Below are 24,374 nucleotides of genomic sequence, written 5' to 3'. Positions count from 1 at the left end.
TTTGAACTGCACTGACTTTCATGGTATGGACAAAATTTATCTTGTGTTCTACAGAGAAAAAAAAAATTCAAAAAATGTGTCATGTGCTCCAAACACCCACTCTTTTCTGAGGCTTCCCTAAACCGGCCTCTGGTTTAAAACTGAGAAGCACAAAGCGTCTTAATAGCTGCCTTTTAAAAGGTTTGCTCTCTTGTTGCTGAGTGACATAAAGGTCAATGATGAACACTCTTAGCAATGACACATTAAGCAGCTAAAGCTTCTTTCTTTCAGGCATTTGCGAGCGACACCCTCTTGCCAGCAAATGAGAATGTTAAGCATATAAATTCTTCATCTAAGTCCAAAGAAATAGTAACAAATCAGGATTGGGAATTGCTGTGTAAAGCCTAATTTTACCTGAAATCAGCCTTAGAAAAACTGCAACAGAAATGCATACTGCACAAAAAAAGGCACGTTCCATGTGAAATCCTCAGAAGAACGATATAGCAGATGTTTTGAGACACTATACCAAAGTACCTTTCAAGGAAAATCTATTCACTCTGTGTCATATTTGCAACACCTCCGGGCAGCTATTTCAGGCATCCAAGACCAGGTCCTATCCATTTGAATGAGGGAATCCTGAAATTTCAAAACTGCTTGCCGAACTCACAATTAAATAACATATTTCAAATCAACAAACGAATCTGACATTAACTATTGTTGTTTCTTATGCTCAAACATTGATAAAAAAGCAAATTTTTCAGGCTAGGTGAGCCAATGCACATGTGTAGTCCTAAGCACGAGTCTCAAGTTTCTATGGGAACTGGAGCTTCTAACAGCAGATGCAGTGACACAATCACTTTTTCAGCCTCTGTTACTTAGAAGGCTGGACATATTCCTCCATATTGCGCATTGCAGTTTCTCCCATTCATACCTAATAGGAGTGAACCGCCATTCTATTTCTATATCTATAATCTCCGACTGCACTACAAATTTAAATTTTAGCTTTAAGTATTAATATGTTAGCCTCAAGGTTATGAATAAGCTGGTGTGTTCCAAAACAATGACAAATTTAGGATTTAGGAGATATAAGCATTCAAAACTTACAGTCTCTCACTTTCGCTAAAATAGATCACGGATTTTCATGACATCGCACTTCAGCTTCTCATCAAATCTTCTGTCCAATCAAATGCTCTCTAGAAACTGAAGTCCCACCCACTCCTACACTATAAACAGACGCTGAAGCTGTGGCTGAAATTGGTCATTTGTTCACACATTAACTAGTTTCTACATGGTGAATGGCACACAGTGCACTACATAGAGGATAGAGAACTATTCCAACAGAGTAAATTTGCTTTCCATTGACGCGAATGAAGTCCGTTTTCACGTTAGTGTCAAGTGAACTGCTGCAGCGCAAGCAGTCTGCTCCGGTCCAGAGACACGAGAGCACGGAGCGGATCACATGCGCGAGTTGGCGCAGACCACTAAACATATTGGACACATTACTCTCTCCTCCTGTTTGAGCGAGCAGTTCTTGGCCAAAACAAGCTGTAATTTATATACTACTATTAACACTAAATTTGAATGTATTACTACAATATTGATGGGGTGGGGACATTCTTGTTGCAGAGATCAATACAAAGTGCTTAAAAAGTGCGTATTAAGGCCCCGATATACTCACAGCCAAGTTCTTTTTTCTTCTTCGTTTAGGGGTAAAAAGTTCCACGTCAAAGAGGGAGGAGCTTGAGAGCGCACTTATCTATTACGTAATCACCATGGACCAATGGTAGTTCGAAGGTGTTTACCAGCTGGAGCGAACTTTTGGCAAGCTGTTTCGAACTCCAAAAAAAAAAAAAAACCTCCAAACGAACTTCATTTTGGCATGATGTTCTTCGAAATGACATCACACCAGTTCGTTCTTCGATTTCGCTTGAAGTATATCGGAGACTTCAATTACTGTAGCCCCTCAAAGCTAAAAAGATAAACAGCCATATTTACTGTATGCTTCACTAGATTGCTCAAATGCTTATTTCCGTTGCTGAAGCATATGAGTCTGGTTATTATGTCCCTTCGCTTAGATGGCCTGCTGGCAATGACTAAGTGAATGTGATCTGGAAGAGAAGCCTGGAAGGCCTACTCTGGATGTGCTGGCCATATAGAGAGATGTCATCCTAATTCTGCCAGCCTTCATGACGAAGGCTGATGGATGGGTGCCTGTCTCCATAATTAGACTCGCTCTGGTATGACTCACTAAAGCATTAGCCACAGCATCTATTTCTCTCAGTTCGCAAACCCTGCAAAAAGCTCTTTCATCATTCAACAGGCAGGCACCAAAGCGAATGTTTAATCAAGTGTTGTCCAATCAAATATTTGCAATATATATAATTATAAATTATGCTTACTTTTGATCAATTTAATGTGTCCTTGCTGATTTTTTTTTTTAAGATTTCTCAGATCATGTTATATTTATAATCATGTTAGTTATAATCATTGTTACACAAATATAGTGTGCGTCATGTGTTTTTCCAACACAGTTGCTTTACAGTACATCAGCTGCTATGTGGAAAAGCACATCTTGGCACTTTCGGACACTTGTACGGGAGATCAGAGACAGCTGCAGGTGGGAGAGGAGCTCTCCCTTTCTCTGCACAACACCATATTGCAGGTCTAACAGCCAGCACCTGGCCCTCCAGAAGCCAAGCAATTTGGACAGGCCATCTGCCGGAGGAAAGCAGGATCTGTCAATCATGTCAATCAAAAACAAAACACAAATGGTCTCTAACTGCTTTCTAGATGCAAATTTATGTGATTATGAGACAGTACTCTCAAATTAGTGGCAAATCACAATGGTGTGCTGTGGATGAAATGACACATATTAGCTCAAAGTATCCTAAGACTGAAGGTGCTTGGTATGACCTGGTTCCCATGCCTCCTCAAAATGTGTCAGGAAGGTGACATAGGGTGGGAATGCGATGGAAGAGGCAGTGAAAGAAGATTAAAGTCTAACAGCTTGGAGATAAGACAACTGAAGGCTCAGACTACACCAACTAATTAATGACGTGTTTAGTTTCCATGTTTATCCAAGCACGTCTGGAACATACTAACAGCAATAAAATAATACAGATAAAAAATAAATAAATAAATAAATATAGATGCACTGATATTTAAAGTAGTGTTGCACGATATACCGGTACTAGAAAGGTATCGCGATACCTTGCTTTTAGAAACGGTACGGTTCTTCATTTTATTAGTACCGGTACTTTGAGTGCCAGCTGTATTTCCTAATGTGCGACAGCAGGGAGCAGTGTGTGTGCAGCGCGCTGCTTCTGAGGCACATTGAGTGCGTGTTTATTCCTGTCAACTGCGCAACGGCAGATGCACAAAGCAAAATATGGCATTATTTTGCTTACATTGCCGACAGTCAGGGCAAGCCCACGGACACCACAAAGCCCGTCTGCAAAATACGTTACAAAATAACGCAAGCGAAGGGAGCATCCAACTTGCCAAACATCCCGATTTGTACAGAGAATTTAAAGAGCGACAGGTTAGTGAATGTGATACCAGCGTTATGTTTATGCTCTCAAAAATTAAATGAGTGTTATTTATATTACTCATGCAAGCAGACATCCGCAAAGAGGTGTATTATTGAGTCTAATAAGTGATATCTGGTTGCTAAAATAAAATTAATTTTAAAAAACAAATATGTGAAGGGACTATACAATTATATTAAACCAATTTATGCTTTAATAACATTGCTCTAATTATTTACAGTAATCAATATTCTCACTGTCAAAACACTTACATGCAGGGCTTGATGACAGCCACTCCCACTAGCCACTTTGGCGAGTTGAATATAATTTAAGTTTACAGCCAAATGGTCGTCGAAGATCGTCGTAGCACAAAATTACAATCCAATCACACAATTCGTTATTTACATGCAGTTAGTGAAGGAGGGATAGGCGGAATTGCGCTGAATGACACACAACAGAAGCGCTCTCTCTCTCTCTCTCTCTCTCGCTCTCTCTCTCTCTCTGTCTGTCGCGCGCGCGATCAGTTTTCCACGCGTCTGAATAGTCAAATACACGTGCACACAGATGTCTAAATGTCCATCATGTGGAGTATCTCGCGTGAATACAGTCGGTTATGGCTTAAGTGGACGTAAACAGGTGGGTAATAACTGGATATTTGTCAGTTACGTCCATGCATTCAGCAGCCCAATTAAATAGGCCTGTCCATCATTAATGTTAATCAAACAACAAAACCTGTTAAATATGTTAAATAAACTTAGTGTATCTGAAAAAAGATTATTTTTAATTTACTACTGTTTTTGTAATTTGCTTCTTTGTTCTTTTATATAGCATAACACAAATAACTTGTTCTCATACTAGCTCATGCTCATACATTGTCCACCTCTTGCCCACCTGTACATACCAGCTGATATAAAATGTAATCTTGATTTGGGTGGTCAGTCTGCATTTAAAAGTTTGAAAGTGTTTTAAATCTTCTAAATCAAGTAAAATGACTCAAAAGTAATTTAAGCATAAGAAAGTCAGCTTTAATCATATAAAATGTAATTTACCAACATCAAAATTGTGGCCAATAAAAATGCTAGCCACAGTTCTGTCATATGTTATTTATTTACTTTTCCTACTGTTTTAGGTTTTTGCCATAGTATCGTTTAAGTATCGGTATCGTGATACTGAAGTTGGGTATCGTATCGAAGTCAAAATTTTGGTATCGTGACAACACTAATTTAAAGATGATTGCTGATCAAAATAAAACCATCAGCATATTATTGGCCATACTAAAGTTAGATGATGAAAGTGTTTTTGTAAATTACAAACACATTACATTTGCCTCTGATCTTTCCAGACTGTCCACATTTACATTGAAAGTGAAAATGCTGCATGATGCAACTTGCCAATGAGAACATTTTTGATGTTTAATATACAGCTAGGCAGTGTGGGATTTTCATCCAGTGACATTTCACTTTAAGTTGGGCTACCAAGCAAAATGAATAGAAACCAAGCGATCGAAAATATCTAATGCTTTATTGCATCACACCTGGTTAGGACACGGTTATGACTGATATAGACAGACACTTTTACAGCTAATAAAATGCCACAATAGTGTAGCCTAAAAACTACACAAACTTCACCAAATTAACAAATCTCGACAAAAACTGCATATCATGTGCTTCATAAAGCTGGAATTTACAGGGCTGCAATTTGGAAAGCATAGTCAAGTCAAGTCACCTTTATATATAGCGCTTTTTACAATGCAGATTGTGTCAAAGCAGCTTTACAGTGATAACTGGTATATAACTTGGCTGCACAGCAGCTCTTAAAGAATAGTGTCAATGCAGACAGATCAAAGCACTGTTGAATAAATGTCAAGTATACTGTTGAATATCAAATGTCAAGTCATATGTCTCCAAGGCCAATGCAGATCCACTAAAAGAAGCACAAAACCTGAAGCCTTGAGAAACAGTAGTAAAATGTTCCAATAAGTCTTATTTACAAAACAATACTATTTCAAAAATAAAGATGGGTTTACATTTGAATAGCCAAAGAATTCCTTCAACCCACAATGTCTGTGGCCAGCTGTTAGAAATTAATTTGTTATCGTAGACAGCAGTCTCCTGAGAATCAAGTCAAATGATTTAATGATCATTAGGGATGCACCAAAATTTTGACTACAAGTTTTGGTTTTCGGGTGAATTGGTTTTGAAAGGCCGAAATCACTGGCCGAAAAAGTGATGCTTATTTAGCGCTTCCTGATGGCACATTTTGACTGTTCAGCATCTATTTCACGCACACAACATGAATAAACTACAACAGTTAAACGTGTCAGCTGTGTGGACTGGGGTGGGTTGACAATATCGACTTCTTGATTTTAATCAATACCGATAATAATATGGATTCTTAAATCTCAAGATTGATCTTTTAGGGTACGTTTACATGACGACAATGTACTAAAAACGTAAGTTTTTTATTTGTACAGATGACAACGTTATTAAAACTAACCCGTTCACACGGATCCGTGAAAATGACTAAAAACACTGTATTACGCATGCCAGACAAATAATTGGCAATGTCACTTTGTAAAGAAAGATTACACGCCTGTGCATACGCATTCTTTTACAGAGCGCGTGCATCCAACGTGCATGCCTATACACCTTATTTTTATAGTTTACTGCACTTTGATATTCTTATTATTATTTCCCTAAAACGGCTAATAAATCGGAAGTCTCGCACATTCACAGAAATACCTTAATTCCGCATTGACAAATAAGGTGGATAGACTAAACACGTAATACGCATGTGCATTAGGGTTGTCACGATACCATAAAAATGTCTTACGATACTATACCAGCTGAAGTATCACGATACCAAGTAGTATCGCGATACCATGCAGTATACAAAATGAACCAAACTTTCATAAAAAACATGAAAACAGACCAGATTTTTCTCTGAATAGCCTACTTCATTAATGAGAATGAATAACAGGCTTTTATTACCAATCAAATGAATCATTGTAAACAAAATTCATCTTAGCACTGCACAGAAGCTGTATGAACTGACATTACGATGTAACATTTATGCATTTACACTTCAATTACAATTGCATAAATAATGTTATGATATTCATGTTTCAAATATATAATTTGAATATAGAAATAAAAATGTTGGCGGAAAAAAATGATAGAATAGACCTACTTTTAGATGGGAGACTAAAGTCGCCAGTAGGTGGCAGCAAGTGTTAATGATCAAGTCAATGAATCATTCAACCGATTCGTTCAAAACGGCTGATTCATTCAGGAACGAAGCAAATGACTTTCTTAATGAATGGATTAGTGAGTCAGTGACTCGCCCAATTTGTTCAAAAACAGATTCATTTAGAAACGAAACAAAAACAGCGCTCTTGCTCGTGTCACGAACTATCAGGAGCATTTTTGCCAGCCTATCTTGAAATATCTAACCCTGACTGGAGAGCAGTAGGCTATGTAGCCTATATTAAAACATATAATACATTTATAATTAAAAAAAATCACGATTGGTATGATTGATAAGAACCGAGAGCAAACCCGCTATAACTTATTGATGAATGGAATTGCATTTGTCTGAATCGTGTTTGTCGTGTTTCTAGAAACAAACTATTTAATCTTTTCCAGAAGTGGCCAAATGAGCAACGGAAAACTGCGAGAATTCAGTCTTATATAAAGATTTTATGATGTTAATTAAGTGAATTTCAGACCCTTCCTCCAGATTAAATGACAACAACAACATGCAAGCGCAACTTTATCTCATTGCAAAATTAACTGAAGCATCAGGAAACAATAAGGCGCTAATTCTACAGAGCATTTACTACACAGGGCACAGCAGACAGTCAACGGCAGTCTCTTGTAATGTTTTTGCAGGCACGCATGTTCAATTGAAGTGTACCTGCCGCACATACAACATTCCTTACGGTACTGACGATACTACCGTTTGAAAAATACAATGGCATCGCCAGTATTTTGAAGCTTTAGTATCGCGATACTACCGTAGTACCGGTACACCGTGCAACCCTAATGTGCATGCCATCACCATTTTCACAGATTTGCGTTTCTGCAGTTTACACGGAGATGACAGCGGTGTCGTTTTCAAAATCGTTCACTTTGAAAAACGTTTTCAAAATTTTGCATTTTCAGACCACCAAAAGGTCACCAGGGCCACCATTTATGTAAATGAATCCAAAATGCATAAAAAGTTCTCAGTTTTTAGTTGATAATGGTGTCGTGTAAACATCCCCTTAGTCTGTGCTGTTTTCTGCTGATGCGTCAACAAAACTTCCCTAAACATTTGTAGCACACCTGCCCTTCAATAATCTCAATATACTTTGTGCCTTACTTTTAATATGAAACAAAATTTAAACTTTCAAATTTTGTCGATTTTATCATGAAATTCAAAGAATAGTTGTCATTTTTGTGCTCTTTATATGGCGTGACAGATCATTCGCTGTCAAAAGCCATCCAATGTCCATAAAAATAACTTTAGAGAGCAGCATTTTGCTATGCACTGTATTACATTCACTACGGTATATGTTATTTAACCTAGTAATGTCTTTTAAATTTTTTTTTTAGAGAGAGAGAGAGAGACTTCTACAAACTGGCATAATATCCCACTATGCACTCAGGACTAACACCAAAGAAGACTGAAGCATTTGCTGTGCTTGTCTAGGGGCTTCACATTTTAACCCAACATTTTGGATTATTAGGATTTTTTTATAAAAACATAAGAATACACTTTCACTGAAAAAAAAAAAAACTATAATTTTGTTTTACAGTACAACTATAAAATTGCAATACTAACCATTTACAGAATGTCTGTCTTAATAACCCCTAAAATGTTAAGCCATCAAAAAAAAAATAAAATAAATAAATAAATAAATAAATTATATATATATATATATATAGTTCCAATAAAGCATTTATTTATTTATTTATATCTTTTTTTGATACATAGAATGTGTTTATGATATGATGATAGTTTTATCAAATGAAGTGGTGAAACGCTAATTAATTACTAGACTCTCAGAGCAGGTGAAAAGGAAGGTCATTTGGAGTGTCCTCATATAATGAGACTGCAAACACTAAAAACACCACAAGGATCATGTGTGCTTGAGTATGTGTAACAGATGAAACTATGCCACTCATTCACACAGAGACGTGCAGAACATGCAAGCTATATATTTAAATAGCAGTCTATATGCAGTTTATTATTCACAGACTAGTCTATATCATGATTTGATTAATTGTAGTCTTACTTTTGATTTATTCTTCCTAATTTTGCCGAATTCTGTGGCATTTTGCATTATACATTAAATTCCTTTTGACTGAAGTTCACATTTCTGTCTGCCAAATCATAGGAGTCTACATGTTGTGTTCCTAAATGTATATTATAAGTGACTCAAACTCAGAGCAAAGATGAAGTTCATGTGGAGCAGCATTTTACTTTAATCTAAAACCAGCATTAAAGTCAGCGTTGCAGACAAAAAAACGTAGGTAATGGCTATTTCTGGACTAGTCTCAGAGCACTTTAACTCAACCAACCTGTCCAAAGCACCTGTAATCAGCAGTTTTGTACAGTACCTTAAAAGGGCACCTATTATCTAAAATTCACTTTTACATGGTGTTTGAACATAAATATGTTGACAGTGTGTGTACACAACCACCCTATAAAGATAAAAATCCACCCACTCATCATTTCTTAATCCCCATAAATCATAAGCAGTGTCTCAGAACATGCCGTTTGCAGTTTCTGGGCAAAGTGACGTTAATTTTAGCACAAGCCCCAACAGTAGTTTTATGACAACTTCATAAAACTCATCAGTATAGTTTTGGCCATCATTTGGACAGGGTCCGCTACAACAGGCTTGTAATAATAGTGGATAAAAGCAAGATGACAATTTATAACTGTAATTAAATTAAACTATACCTGTTCTATCGCCATGCAGCATATATTCTGCTGCTCTGTACACATCATTGTCCAACTCTGCCAACTGCCAACAGTTTCGGACATTCAAACGTAATTCATCGGCTATTAAAATGTAAACCCATCTTTAGGGACACACAAAAAGGGGTTTTTGCCTTTTGGCAATTTTAACAAGCTATAAAAAATGATCTGTGGGGTATTTTGAGCTAAAACTTCACATACACACTCTAGGGAAATCAGAGACTTATTTTATATCTTGTAAAAAGGGGCATAATAGGTGACCTTTCAAGTGCCCCTTTTCGGATATTACCTTTCATGCAATGTGTAATGTAGCTCTCAGTGAATGTAAACAATCCGCAAAGTTGTGAAGCCATAAGTGCATGCTAAATAAAGTTACTGTCTCTCAAAAGAAAGAATTGACTCTGAACAGCCTAAACGAGTCATCAGTAATTTCAAATCCCACTTCCGTGACGGGTACAAGTCACTGGGTAGCACATTTGCATAATGCACACCTATGTTCTTCGTTGTCTACCCGCAAACAACTTGACCCATCCTCAAACACTGCAGCTTTTTCGTGTGATTAACATCATGTCGAGAAGATGCTGTGTCCTACACTGTGAAAGTTTTATTTTCACTTTCAAATGATGAGGCTGCAAAGAAGTGTTTTTTTTTTTTCAACGATACCACAGCAGTACAATCTAGGGCTGGATCAGAATATTCGATTATTCTGATTTCAAAACACTGCTTCAGGAAGCATCGGAGCATAATGGATCAGCGTGTCAAATCAGCTGTTCGGAACGCCAAAGTCACGTGATTTCAGCAGTTTGACATGCAATCCGAATAATGATTCGATACGCTGATTAATAATGCTCCAAATCTTCATGAAGCAGTGTTCTGAAATCGGCCATCACTAAATAAGTCGTTATTTTGTTTTCTTTGGGGCACCAAAAATATTTTTGTCACTTTATAATATTAATATTGAACCACTGTACTAACATGAACTGTTTTAGATGTGTTTTTAGTACCTTTATGGATCTTGAGAGAGGAAATTTCATTGCTCCCTACGCAAGCCTCACGGAGCCATAGGATTTCAACTAAAATATCTTAATTTGTGTTCTGAAGATGAACGAAGGTCTTACGGGTGTGGAACGGCATGAGGGTGAGTAATAAATGACAGAATTATGCATGTAAACCTGTTGTAGGAGACTCCCAAAACAATATTAGGAATAGAGATGCACCGATTGCAATTTTCTTGGCCGATTCCTATTTATTGTTAGATCTGCCGATACCGTTTTTTGCCGATTCCGATTTTCTTAATTGACAACATATACAAACAAAAATCTACTATTCTTCAACGCAAAGGTTTTATTTGCCATAAAAAAAAAACAAGTAAAAAGTCAGTAATAAAATATAAACAGCTCAAATAAATGCAATAGAATAAAGAGAGCTATGAAATTTTTATTCAGGTAAGAAATACTACAGAAATTAAAGCAATCAAATGTAAAATAACACATTCAGTGTTATTTTGCATTGGTTACCTAATTTCTGTAGTCTTTATTGTAAATATTAATACAGATTAATTCTTACCATTAAAGTTATAAAATTTTTGTATTTGTCTTTTGTTCTTTGATTAACATGACATCAGCAGGAATATTGGACTGCTGTCCCTTTAAGAGTTTATAAACTGTGTTTAAAGGACCCAGTACTGTTACACACAACATCGGTTCACTTTCTTAGCTATTTCTTAAACCTCCGAAGAACAGGCGAATCTCAACATAACACCGACTGTTACGCAACAGTCGGGATCATTAATATGTATTAGGGCTGTCCAAAAAAAAAAAAAAAAAAAATTTCGAACATTCGTCGAATTTTGAAAAAAATGGGCACATTCGATAGCAAAACTGTGCATTCGAATTTTTGCTGTGTCAAGAGGAGCGCAACCCATGATGATGACGTAACTGACGCAGCTTTTTTAGGTTATCCAGTAGGCTACAGCTCAGTGAGGAGTGCATTTTACTGTAATAAAATGGCGGAAAAAGAACGTGAGGACTCAGAATCTGTCTTAAAAGTGTTGTGTGGCGTTTCTTTGGTTTCTGGAGTGTCAAAGGAGAAATCATTGACAAAACCAATGTCATTTGTAAGCTGTGTAAGAAACCGCTGCTATATCACTCCACAACATCTAACTTGAGAACGCACATGCAATCGTGTCATCCCAAGGAGTCTTCTCGAGAGTGCCATGACGAGGGCCCAGCATTAAAGCAGTCCAGGGTAACTTCCGTTTTACACCACAAATACCACACAGCCACTACCTTCTGCAAAACAGGAAGAAATCACCCAAAAACGTACTGAATTCATCTGCAAAGATATGCGTCCGATAAGTATCGTGGATGGCGAAGGCTTTCAAAACTTAGTGCGAGCACTCAACCTATGGTATAATTTCCCTTCTCGGGGTACAGTGAGCTATCGCATTGCGAAGCTTTATGACAGCACTGCCAAGAGCGTGAAAGAATTACTGAACAATTGATCTGTGGCATTGACAATGGATGGATGGACTTCTTTGCACACTGACGCATATGTGACAGTCACTGCACATTTTATATCAGATGACTGGGAAATCAAAAACTATGTACTGAAAACAGAAGAGAAAAGCATACCGCTGAAAATGTGAGTGAATGCATTTTGCAAATTCTTGCAGCATTTGAAATCAAACCGAAGTCTGTGATAGCCGTGACTATTGATAATGCTGGGAATTACGTGAAGGCAGTCGAGAGCCAAATGAAAAGAGTGAACATTCCGTGTTTGGCTCATACACTAAATCTAGCTGTATGCAAGGGGCTTCGTGGTGTTCGAGCTATTGAAACTGAAGATGACCACTGCCCATTTCAGCAAATCAGCTGTTGATAGCTACCTGCTCGAGAAGAAACAAAAACTGCTCGAATTTAAATCGGACAAGCTCATCAATGACTGCCCCACCCGATGGAACAGCACATATGATATGATCAATCGAGCCCTGGAGCAGCAAGCACCTGTGGCCGCTGTAATCTTTGAAAAGAAGAGGTCTCACCTGGAGCTGACTACAAGTGAATTGGTTCTGATGGAAATGGTAAGAACTGGTGAATTTTATTTCGGTTTATTTTTTATTTAGTTAGTTTATTTATTATTTAATTTATCAGATTGTTTATTTACAGGTAAAGAACATTCTTCAACCTTTCAAGACTGCCACAGAGGCATTGTCAATAGACAAATACCCGACCGCATCTGCTGTCCTTCCTTTGCAACACGTTCTTGTAAGGCAGCTCCAACCAAATTCTAATGACAGCTCGGCAGTGAAAAATGAAAAACGAAAAATCACAGCTGATCTCCAAGGCCGTTAACCTAATGAAAAGCAGGCCTTCATGCTAATCAGCACTGCAAGCTATTTAGACCCACGATTCCACCGTTTAAACCATTTGCCAGAGGAACAGAAAAAACAAGTACGGGCAAAAATATTGTCCGCTGATATCGTAAAACAACCAGACGCAAGAAAAAAGACTGCGCTGTCTGCCATGGGCAACCTGTTTGACAGCGTATACAGTCAGACCCAGAACAGTGCTGAAGAAAGCATCAAGACTTTGGAGCATGAGATGGACATGTATGAACGAGAAGCTACGCTACCCGCTGAAGAAAACCCTCTCAGTTGGTGGCAAAAATCATGCGGTATGTATTAGGGATGCTCATTTCGGTTAAATTTCTCGACCGACAACCGACGCTCGTTATCCGATTATTAACCGTTAACTGATAAGATTATAATATTGTATAGCCTATATGATGATAATATGACATATATAGGCTATGACATTAAATAAAAAATACAATTGACGAGTGTCTGTCTTCCACGGGTTTATTTTAACATGCAAACAGCAGCATAGAACAGATAAACAACAGAACCTGGATTCACATTATCAAATTGTCACGCACCTGCAGTGTTTCTGACAACAGAAAAAAATAATTTAAATAAAAGGCATAAAATAAATAGGCCTACACTAAATATTTTTCACTTAAATGTTTAACAAATTAAGATGACAAAACAAAAACACGGTGAATCCATTGAAGCTTTGAACAACCGGTATTTTAGACATTTTTTCCGTCAAATAAAAATAGCAGGCCTACCTCAAGGATTGTTATTGTTATGACCACGGACGGTGCACCTGTGCATACCGAACGCGTCTTTCAGCGCTCATGGGCAAAGGAGTTTCTTTGAAAGGCTCGCGCACGAGACTAAGCGGAATGCGGGAAATGAAGTATACCATGGCCCTAAATTGTAATGGACTGGAGCTCACGTTTCACATCGAGAGAAATGGGAACGCGGGGGCACCGCGATGCGACCGCAAAAGGCACTTTCACTTTCGTGATCAAAGTGCATGCCACTGATAAGCTTTTTAAATGCAGTATTACAGTAGCTATATACCAATTAAACGCGCAGGTCTCCTCTCGTGCGTCCTCCCCACTGTGTCGCCGGTCGAGGCAATAATTTTCGTTTCGCTTTTAGATATCTCTTTTATAGATGCCATCAATGCTTTTAACTCAAAACAGTCCATAAACTACAAATCCTCACGAAAACTTCAGTCAAGCCAGCTCGCACGTCAATCTGAGAGATCAGCCTCTTACCTTAAAGTGTCAAATTTCTCGGTTTCTGAATGGACGGTTTTGCTTGATTGACAAACGCTAACGTTCGGCCAAGATTTATATACCATCGACCTGTCCTAAAACGTTAGCACGCTGTGATCGATTGCTTGGAGATCGCGTGTTTCTCTGTTCGAGAGCGCATTTCCTCTTCTTCACATCTGCGACAAAACAGTTTATTATTTATGAACGAAAGCTCACAGAAACATGAAAATGGTCTCATTTGAAAGAAAATATCCTAAGCTAAAAGATGATATATTGTGACTGATTGAAGCAGCCCTTATCAAAAGTGCGGGGGTCGATTTCTGTCTTTTCAAAACTGCGGGGGTCCTCCTGACCCCCCTGTCCCCCGTGCCAACGGCGCGCCTGACCCTTTCTGTCGAAATGGTCAGTACTTCTTTTCGCTCGCTTCATTTTGCTTGTTGCTTAGCGAAATATGTCTGGCACGTGTGAAACGCCCCGCGAGTTAACAAATAAGCATATATGTATATATATAGCATATTTTTCTTTAACCATGCAGCAAAAAAAAAAAAAAAAAAAAAAAAACCGTTTAACTGATAGTATTAATCGGTTAAAATTCTTACTTTCGGTTAACGGTTAAACGGTCAATGTGAGCATCCCTAGTATGTATCCACATATTGCGCAGCTGGCAAAGACATACCTGACCATACCTGGCACATCGGTCAGAGCTGAGCGCGACTTTTATTCAGCTGGAAATATTGTCAACAAAAAACGCTCAGCATTCGCTGCAGATCAAGTTGACCATCTGGTGTTTTTGATGAAAAATATGTAGTTGTGTAATGAGCGGTTTGTTTCTGAATGGCAGTTTGCAATTTTGTGTTAATGTAGTACAAACATTACGCTGTCTGTTGAAGCGTGTTTTCTCAGGTTAGGTTACTGATGCACTTACACAGTTTTATGCACTTTTGTTACCCAATTTTCCTTGCATGCATATTGAGGACATTATCATTTATTTAAGAACAGTTGTTTGAAAAAGTATGCACTTTAAAAAGTGAATGTCATTTCATTTAAATAAAAGATGCGATGCTTGATTTGGTTTGTATTTGTTTATTAACATCTTTGTTGATCCTGGGACAACATTCCAATCAACCAATCAGATTTGAGAGACATGTTTACAGTTGTCAAATTTAGGCTTATAACCAGGGTTAGGTGCTTTTACATCAGTGTTATTCACCTATCATTTCCCTCTGATTTTAGGGGTGTTATGCCTATGGGTAGGGTTAGGTTTGGGGCAGGGATAGGGTTAGGACGACTAAATTTTCAGAAAGGAATGTTGTTCCAGGATCAACAAAATATTTTGATCCAGGAACATGTCTTACTTGGCAAAATCATGATGACCCCATAGCAACACTATGGCAAACACTGACAACAATAGCATTGTTGGCCAGTTTTGAAAATCCAAGCATGCCATTTTCTTCAGAAAACTTTAGAGAAGAAAAATAATTTGAAATTTTCACATCCAATTAACATTATCTGCCAGAAACCTTTCAATTACATTCAGTCAAGCATATTTCTTGGGCTAACTGGTGTCCTTCAATATGTGAAAGAACGTTCTGGGCAACTTTAACAATTCAAAACTGACGGTGTTTATCTGAATACTCGCCAAGATTGCCTGTGCCGCTGGTTTTGAAATACTTTTATATGCATTTGACAGTTTAATCGCAGTAAGCCACTTATTTTGGTACTTGTGAGTGTGACTCCTATATAGATCAGTGGTGCCCACGCTTTTGGTGTGAGTGCAAAACCTGCGGAATGACTAAAATGATGCGCAATACAAGCACCATTTAACCGGAGCGAATGAGACAAGTGAGAGAGAGAGAGAAGGCACCGGCACAGGTGTGTGCCACTTCACCGTGACAAAGAAGAGAGCGAGAACGCACAGATGACCGTATTGCCTGTGCCACTGGTAACAAGACGGATCAGCTTGGAATCTGTAAGAAGTGAGACTGATCGGCCGATCACCAATCCAGGCTGATCATGAGGGAAATCGGCCGATTCCGATCCCTGGCCGATCGATCGGTGCATCTCTGATTAGGAACCTTAAAAATGGCATAATAGGGACATTTTCATGCAGCCAATAAACCATTCTGGGCAAATTAAACAGTTTAATGATACCAACATAGTGCCTTTCAGTAAGTCAAGATTAAGGAAGTACAGCAGAACTATTCACAGGCTACACCACAGAATATTTTTAATCTGTTAAAAAAAAATTAACTACTTCAGATCTTTTGGTTTCTCCATCATCTGAAGACATAAACAAGATCTTCAAAGTCAACCGTTACGAGCTACGCTACTCTTTGAGCCCACAAAATTAGATTAGGCCCGTTCAAAAATACAGACATTCACACACAAATTCTAACCATACATCCTGTCACATCAACATACATAAATAACCCACAGGAAAAACAAGAGATAATATCATCACATTGAGGACCCCATCTTTACAGATATAAGGAAAGCAGCAATGAGTAAAATAGGCATTTAAAAGCACTCTGCATTCTGCAGTAAAGGTTAAACTCATAATGCAGACCTGCCAACCTTGGACAAATCTCGAGTGTGACGGGACGGGCCACAGGGTTTTTTTTGGGGGGGGTACAACACACACACCCATCTTCATTAATCTAATTTTGACTGTTAAAGGCTACGTTTCTCAACACTGAGAATAAATAAATAAACGCCTGTTTCTCCAGACTCACGCTTGTCAGTCAGTCAAAGCTATTTCAATTTTAATTAGATTTTTTGTTCAACATTACTTGATCATTTTATACCTGTTTACCTTAAGGAGTCAGAAGTACTGTGACTAGTGTACTGTCCTTGCTTGAGAATTCAATCACTGAGACGGCGGGAGCGGGATTTTGTGTTGCTGTCCATTTGCTGTCTCTTTTTATTGATAGGCCGTACACATTTGTCAATCATCCCCGCTTGCTATTTGGGGAAATGAACCCAGCACTATGATTGGTCGAACTCTTTCTTTTGCTGGATTTGAGTACTACGCGTGCACAGAGGAGTCACCGGGTTTTTGCGTAGTATAGAGTGACAAATCGTACCAGCGTACTTTGAGGTCAAAATGCGTACCTGCTACGCAAAATGCGTACATGTTGGCAGGTCTGCATAATGCATGGTTCCCTTGCTTTAATACTGCTAACTAGGGTTGTTACAGTACCAAAATTTCAGTAGTCGATAGGGGACAATATACAGTATCTCCCATTTCGATACTATAACGATACTTGGGTGCCGATACAATATGTATTGCGATTTTTTCAAGAATTGTGATTCTACAAGTATTGCCATTCGATATTGCAATGTATTGTGATTTTGCTTTGTTTTCTTTTTTAACACTAGACCATGAGGAAAAGTTGAATCATACACTCATACAGACTGTAAATTATGTATTATGAGTCATATTTCACAAGCAACATACAGTACTACATTCTCTTAAATAAATGATTCATTGACAAACATTTTCAACAGGGGCGGCGTTGGCACGGGGGACAGGGGGGTCAGGACCCCGCAGATTTGAAAAGATAGAAGTCGACCCCCGCACTTTTGATAAGGGCTGCTTCAATTAGTCACACTATATCATCTTTAAGCTTAGGATATTTTCTTTCAAATGAGACCATTTTCACGTTTCTGTGAGCTTCCGTTCGTAAATAATCAGCTGTTTTGTTGTGGATGTGAACAGGAAATGCACTTTGAACGGAGAAACACATGATCTACAAACCATCGATCAAAGCATGCTAACGTTTTAGGACAGGTTGATGTTATGTAAATCATGCCCGAACGTTAGAGTTTGTCAATCAAACCAAACCATCCATTCAGAAACCGAGAAATTTGACACTTTAAGGTAAGGAGGCTGATCTCTCAGGTTAACGCGCGAGCTGGCTTGACTGAAGTTTTCGTGAGGATTTATAGTTTATGGACTGTTTTGATTTTGGGAATTACATCTTGAAAGGCAAAAGCATTGATAGCATCTATAAAAAAGATATCTGAAATAGAAAACGAAAGTGATATTGCCTCATCCAGTGGAGGACGCACGAGAGGAGATCTGTGCGTTTAATTGGTATGTGTATACTGTAATACTTAATTTACAATGCTTATCAGTGGCGTGCACTTTGATCGTGAAAGTGAAAGTGCCTTTTGCGGTTGCATCGCGGTGCTCCCGTGTTCCCGATGAGAACGTGAGCTCCAGTCCATTACAATTTAGAGCAAAGAAAGACCATGGGAAAGACGCATGCATGTGCACCGGCCGTTGTCATAACAACCCCCCCCCCTCTCGTTTGGACCCCCTCACTTTGAAAATGTCTCCTGCGCCCCTGATTTTCAACAGCCATTTGCCGCCACCTAGTGGCAAAAAATAAACGATACAGTCGTTATTTGAAGTGCCATTTTCAAAAGGTGATAACTATTTTAAATCGCTACCGTAGATATCAGTAAACTTTTATGCCTGTACTTATATGATAATTTGAACTATTGTATCACAGAAATACTGAAACTATGAGGTTGAAATAATGCTCTTTCTGGATTAGCGGCAACGCCAACACAGATTTGATACCGTCTTATACTTTCTCTCTCAGCATTGATATCTGATGCAAAGCGTAGCCTATATGAGTAGTGCGAGGGCTTTTCATTGCATTCATTACTATGTAATATTCATGAAGTGAGACATTGTTTTTAAAGGAAACAGCGCTTCTCCCACACATTCCACAGGACCGTTTTCGGAACAGTTTAAATCTATTTGTGGCGGTCAATGCATTTTGTCTGTAACTTCTGTCCACCTCGTCTATAAGCAAGGACTAAAATAAAGCAATTTAATTTGAATTAAAATCGATACTGGAACAATTTTTTTTTTTTAATCATAAACAAAAAAAAATTGTGAGAGGTCAATAGATTTTTGTAAAATTTTGCAGTTCTATCAAATTCGGTACCAAAGCAAAAACTGTTGAATCAACAGATATGATTGTGACAGGGTACAATGCTCAATGATTGTAAAAAAAACAACAACAACAACAACAAACATGCTGTAAATAGAAATCTGTTTGCAGGAAGCGTTTATACCTAATATACCCAGTACTTAGTACTAATGGTACTGCAGAAGTCCTGGTACCGCTAACAATGTTACACCATTATCCAGCATCATTAAATCGCTCAGCATAGTCTGTACATGAAATCAGTGACTTTACACTAAATTCACAAGAACCTGTTGTTTCAGACTTAAGGAATATAAAGCATGTGCTGCTTAGTGTAATAACTAAAACAACTCGCCTGGTAACAAGCCATAGATTATCCCTCAGTCACCACACATTCAGACTGGAGGGTACAGTTCTCATACGGCCTTTTGCGGCTTACACAAGGTTTATTGGAGTGTTTTGGAATCTTGCCCAACATGCACTGTCAGCTGAAAATACATTTGAATAAGCTGTGTTCAGGAATGAGGTCAATCACTATTTCCAGGTACTTGGTTACATTGAAGACCTAAGCCAATTTCCTACTAATCACCACTGGATCTGTTCTATAGATTAAGTAATAGACACTTTTTGTGTCTACTGTCTAGTATCTGTTAAAGTTGTTTTGATTGCATGCCAATGGGTGGGGATATTTAGGCACCTCCTGATTCAATTCAATTTTGACTTGGGAGTCACAACTCGATTCCAAATTCTTCATTGGTTTATAAATAGAGGTTGATGCCAACAATAAGGAGGGGACAAAAGCAAATGATTAATTATCACTTACTGAAGCTCAGCTATTAAGAAAAATATGAAATTCCAGATACAGGTTATTGTGCAACCAAATGTCTATAACCACATAAGATTAACGTCAAGTCTATAAAAAAGGGACTGTGCTCCTGGCGATTCACAAACATCTCTTTCAATCATCTGAGATTTTACAATATAAAGACAATAAACACACTCTTCATCTATTTTTGCAATGTTGCACACTGCACGGAACTTGACTGTATCTGTAAAGTTTTGTCTCACCTATGCTTTTAAATCAAACCAAATTGTTTCTGGTGGATCAATGCATAATTGAAAAAGAATTGTATTGCAGTAGTGATGTTGTTCTGGGCTTTGTAATGAGTAGAGCCTTGAATTTAGGCAATGAAAATGAAAATACATTAAACTGTGTGTGCACAGCTTGTAAGACGAGGGGTTCAAACAGGTCCTTGACAGACAATAGGACATAATCTTTGGCATAACAAAACAAAAATCACTTAAATAGCTTTTGCTTAATTACACTAAATAACATTTTTAAGTTCGACCTTTCTGCCTGTCTTGCTGACACTGCTCAGACATAAGCCTGTACCCATTATTACAGACATGACTAAGTTAGCAGCACCATTTCAACAACATCTACTTTGACAACTAAGACAGACTTGCATAAGCACAAGCTGCTCCTTGGGAGTATCATATTATTATTTGCTGTAAGATTCATTTAGAGCATTATGAATGGTTGACTCAGCATCTTCTTCAGAATACATATCGCTTTTACATTTACGATTTTTGCTGAAAAAAATATTCTGCAAAATCACAGCAGACCTGGGTTAATGACAAATTAAAGGATTAGTTCACTTTAAAATGAAAATTACCTCAAGCTTTACTCACCCTCAAGCCATCCTATACATATGACTTTCTTCTTTATGATGAACACAATCGGAGTTACAATACTAAATATCCTGACGCATCCAAGCTTTATAATGGCAGTGAACGGGACCAACAAGTATGAAGCTGAAGAAAGTGCATCCATCCACATCCATCCATTATAAACGTAGGTTAATAAAGGCCTTCTGAAGCAAAGTAATGTGTTTGTGTAAGAAAAATATCCATATTTAACAAGTTATAAAGTAAAATATGTGTTCATCAGAAAGAAGAAAGTAATATACACCTAGGATGGCTAAATCTTGGGGAAATTTTCATTTTAAAGTAAACTAATCTTTTAAGCTTCAAAAAATATATATTTTAAAAAAATCTTTTCAAAATTGGTGTAAGCCATATTTTTGACTCACGAACAACATGTTTAAACAAGTTTCAATTGTTAAACATCATTTCAAAGTGTTTAAATTCATTTTTTTGACAGTTTTATTTTGTCATGTAGCAAAGTAACCCTTGAGCGTCTGCAGTGCCTAACATTTTTTTTGTGTGTGGTTGAGTAGCCTATTTTATTCATATTAATTTAGAATTACTGCATTCTATAGTGGCCAGGTATATTTAGTATCTTTAGAATCCGATTTTACTTTTTAAGACAGAATATACCAGTAAATGCATTCAATACAACAGATAATCACAATCCATTTTCAGCCGTTTGTTCACTTTGACCATTTGTTGATTTAAATCAAGAATTTACATGGTTACACCACCTGTTGAATATCAGCTGTGCAACCAGACAACATTAAATGATTGGGAATATGCTGAATACTTTTTTTTTTCTTTCTTCCTCATTTCAATTACATATAAAAATAAAAATAGTCAAAATTAGTCAACAGTCTCTATTGAAGTGAAAGTAGTAAGACATTCATCGTCAAGTGGTATCATTTCAGGCTAAACAATTCCAAACAGTCTTATATATGACTGTTAAGACCTTATTGACCAAATTTACTTAAAATTTACCAGAAAAGTTGTGTAATTCACATTTATCTATACTCTCAAAAAGAAACACCCAAATCCAGTGGCCTTTTTAAAAGTGCAGGTGTGAATCAAACAGCCATATGAATGCAGAAGTGAAACTCTCACGATACTATATATTAAACATTTCTGAGGGCTCGTTTAAAAAAAAAAAAAAAAAAACCTCTATAATGAATGCTCAGTGTGTGGTTATAAGAAAATGTATTCCTATTGTGAAGCAAAAAAAAAAAAAAAAAAAAAAAAAAAGAAGCAAAATCAGTCTAGGACTGCTTCCTTAATTCATGGATTTACAGCAACTAAAAAGTTTTTTAAAAAAAAGGTCCTCTACTTTTTTCGTGCACAGTTTGACGCTGTATAATATTATTACCCATGTCATTTCGTCCTAGTATATCCATACCTTCTAAGTCCAAACCACCACAACTGTGTTACTAGCAAACCGTACGAGACCTTATATCTAAAGTAATTGCAAATGTACTCGATGACATGCGATTTGAGAAAAGAAAAACTGCTACTCCTCAGTTTTCCAACTACTACTACTGACTGCTGTCAAGCTGTTTAGGCAAGAACGGGTTGGGTGGTTTTCACTAGTTTCGATGACTCACCGATCACTAGCTGTCAGGCGACGTTAATAATAATAGTAAAACTTCTGATGTTTCGTTAAATCAAAACCCTAAAGTTTGAAACCAGACTGAATGAATGTACTTTTTCATATAGTTCTATTTTAACTTCTTTTTTGACTTAATAGTCTTAAAGTTACTTGTTTTGACACACTGACAGCTCAACCAGAATAGCAACCCCCACAAGTTTGTACAAGAACTTGATATTGACTGACTAAAATGAGCTATAAATTAGAGGAACATATCCAAACCACAAACCACCTATATTGTTGTTGTCAATTCAGTTTTACATTTTGTCTTTGACAAAGTTTTCCCTCACGTTAGCATGCTATAAGCTAACAAGGCGCATGGACTGTCCCATACCGCACGAATAGTTCCTTGACCTCCTCCAACAGCTTTCAAACTTAACTGACTGAAACACGTTTCACTAACACCACTGTAGCCGAAATAAAAAATAAAATAAAACCACGGTAAACAAGTAATAGTACAACAACTACAACTTGCTCTGACAGGCGCGAATGGAGACTATTCTCGAGCTCCGCAAGTTCAGGCACGCGCGCACTTACCTCAACGCAACTGATCAACGGCTGTAGATGCAAAGCCACAATCTCTGGTAAGTTTTCCAGTAGCAAAAATATTTAAATTCCAAATGCAAAAAGCGTCAGTTTGAGGTTCGTCTGCCACCTTCCCGGGCAGCCAAAGTCGCAAACTGCAGTTTCAATATGGCTGAGGGCAGGAGCAGGGAATGTAAGCGTCATTAGCGTGACTCCGGGTCGGGGTGGTGTGGGAGAAGGGGCAGGGACTAATCTGGATAAACACTGATCCTTGTATTTAACGTTGTCTAGTGTTCCTGTAGTTCATTTCACTTTTCTTTCCCGCTGTAAACATGCACTTGCATGTTTCTTAGGAATAAACCGCAGATTTATAACTGCCTCATATGGGTTGTGTGTGTGTGTGGTAATCAACAGTGGATTTAATAACCAAGTTGAGTAGTAAAAATAGTCCCAACTGATAACTGCAAAGTTATAAAGTCATAAACTTTAGTTTTACAAATGGGCTATTGGGTTATAATGACAATTAACCTATATTTTCTTTAGGTTTGCAGTAAACACACATGACCTTGGTCTTTCTCAGGTAAGTTGACATGCATAACAACAAACAACAAAAAAGTTTTCTAATTTCCATCATTAAGTGTTTAATGCCATGTTTTGCAGTTTCACAATGCTTCTAGCTGTTTATGTAAAAGATATGGTATAAATACCAACTAGACCCACCTTTATTCACTCACAATATAAACCTTTTGTCTCAGTGCATTTTTTTTTTTCTCAAAAAGACTGAAAACCATTAATGTTGTATATTATATTGTTTTGCATAAGCTTCATTTAAGTACTCTAGTAAACACAAAAAAGTGGCAGCAAGCATTTCTCTGTTTTCATAGTACCAAAGAATCCCAAGAATGTTTTCCTGTGTTGTGTGAGGGAAGTGGCCGCTGGTGATTCAGCACATCTATATTAAGGCCATTCACTGTATTTCTTGTTTCTGCAGAGAATAGCATTGTCATGTATATGCAATACCCATACCACACTGAAACTATAACTGCTTTGCTGATTACAATGCAGCAATGCTGACAGCAGGTTGGATGTCATGGAACAGCTCTGTTATAAAGATTTTCATTTTTCATTTTCATTGTTGTCAATTAAGTTGCTGGTTATTTCTGGTGTGATGAAGTGATTGGAGTATGTTTAACTTTATATTATGAATATATATATATATATATATATTATATATATTTTTATAGGGTATTTTTATTGCTTTACTGTTTGGTCAGAAATGAATCCGTTTACACTATTAAGCATAAGAATTAAAAACCAAATCAAATATATAATCTACCGTAAGAACAGATGTTAAATTTATTTCTGAAGATAATTTTAGGGTTCACATGATTGATCCACCTTTAACACTGAAATGCAATTTGCAGTGAAACTCTCTGCTGCCCCCAGGTGCCT

The 24,374-nt window shown here is 37.5% G+C and overlaps 1 protein-coding gene across 1 annotated transcript in view; it reads right to left on the bottom strand.

The window, feature by feature from the left end:
• Positions 1–23,133, bottom strand: part of plekhf2 (pleckstrin homology domain containing, family F (with FYVE domain) member 2) — a 38,789-nt gene extending 15,656 nt beyond the window's left edge. The window contains exon 1 of the mRNA XM_067393627.1: positions 22,935–23,133. The gene's annotated coding sequence lies outside the window, so the exon portion shown is untranslated. The remainder of the gene's footprint in view (positions 1–22,934) is intronic.
• Between the last annotated feature and the right edge of the window lie 1,241 nt (positions 23,134–24,374).

The sequence above is a fragment of the Chanodichthys erythropterus genome, chromosome 2 (genome assembly GCF_024489055.1).
Source record: "Chanodichthys erythropterus isolate Z2021 chromosome 2, ASM2448905v1, whole genome shotgun sequence".
Classification (NCBI taxonomy): domain Eukaryota; kingdom Metazoa; phylum Chordata; class Actinopteri; order Cypriniformes; family Xenocyprididae; genus Chanodichthys; species Chanodichthys erythropterus.
This window is presented reverse-complemented; position numbering and strand designations above follow the sequence as displayed.